Source organism: Seriola lalandi, unplaced genomic scaffold (genome assembly GCF_002814215.2).
Source record: "Seriola lalandi dorsalis isolate HSWRI2012SDOR001 ecotype SW California unplaced genomic scaffold, Sedor1 jcf7180002054588, whole genome shotgun sequence".
NCBI classification, from domain to species: Eukaryota; Metazoa; Chordata; class Actinopteri; order Carangiformes; family Carangidae; genus Seriola; species Seriola lalandi.
Window position 1 is genome coordinate 1,278,371 of NW_019525141.1, and position 1,377 is coordinate 1,279,747.

The 1,377-nt window shown below is 37.8% G+C and overlaps 1 protein-coding gene across 1 annotated transcript in view; it reads left to right on the plus strand.

The window, feature by feature from the left end:
* Positions 1 to 1,377, plus strand: part of LOC111664415 (collagen alpha-1(XII) chain-like) — a 23,343-nt gene that overhangs the window by 16,116 nt on the left and 5,850 nt on the right. The window lies entirely within an intron of this gene.

Below are 1,377 nucleotides of genomic sequence, written 5' to 3' on the forward strand. Positions count from 1 at the left end.
CACTCCACTCTGTTCGCCTCTTCTGGTTTTCCATTGGGCAACACTTTTGGATAGTACCTGGTACTTGTTCACACCTCCTCTGAGTTTCTAAGTGAGCGGAGATGATACCAAAGGTGATGTGAGATCACAGCAGACTAATGGTTGGTCAGATATATATATATATATATATATATATATATATAGATATAGATATAGATATAGATATATATAGATATATATATAGATATATATATAGATATAGATATATATATAGATATATATTACTGTTAGTTATTGTTCTATACTTTTAGTATGGCAACTATAGAAGAGACTGAAGCTGGAACTTGTGGATTCAAATGAGTTTATTTGCAAAAAAACTGAACAGAATGAAACAACACTAGTGTTTATACCATCACTGTCAGATACAGGTTTCCACTGCACTTTCTTCAGAGCCATAGTGGGGGCTTCCAGGTTCCTTTTATTCAGTCTTACTGATAGGCACACCTTCCTGTTTGACATCTGCCATTGTTCATGTGTGTGTCGCTTGAAGATGACGTCCCAAATACTTAATGCATTGTTGCTACAGTAACGACACTGCATTGAGGGGGTACTATCTGCACTAGAAAAAGAAGATCCTGGTAATGAAAGTTTAGAGTCAAATTGAGTTGAGTTGGTACCATGTGGTGGGAAAATGCTAAAACACAATCTGGCAGAGAACAAAGAACACAGAACAGCGTATGGACATGTCCAACTGGTGGGAAACAGTAGGCACAGGTAGGTGGGCGGAGCAAAGGGGAAGAGGTTTAAGAGGCCTGGAAACACATGAGGACAGAAGCTGCAATGACACAAGTGGTAAGTACACATAAATAAAACAGGAAGCTGATAGTGAAAAAAGGGGTCACTGGCATACTGACGCACTGGTGTCAGGATCAATCTGAGGATATTATGCTTATCAAAGGTGTTAAACACCAGCTAAATTTTGGATGATACAGTTATATAAAGTATATAAAGTTGTCTTATAGCTGTGAAGAACTAAATAGTTTTCATTTAGCAAAGGAAGAACCTCATTGTTAAATTTGATGGAAAAATACAATGAGGCTTTGACTTCTGCTACGACTTCTTCCCTAACTTGTGTACAATTGTTTTCTGCCAACAATCCCTGCACAGATGGAGTCTGCTATTCCCCTCAGCTCCAGGTCATAGTGCCACCACCTTCCCAGGGCCTTCAGACAACAACACAAACTCAATATTATAATGTCATATAATATAATATATTCAACAATATACTCCAGGGATCCATTTCTCTGGCACAGTTGGTTTAAGATAAAATAAACTTAAAACACAATACATGGGCTCAGGTTCTGCACACAGCTACACTCATAGTGCATTCAAAATAAA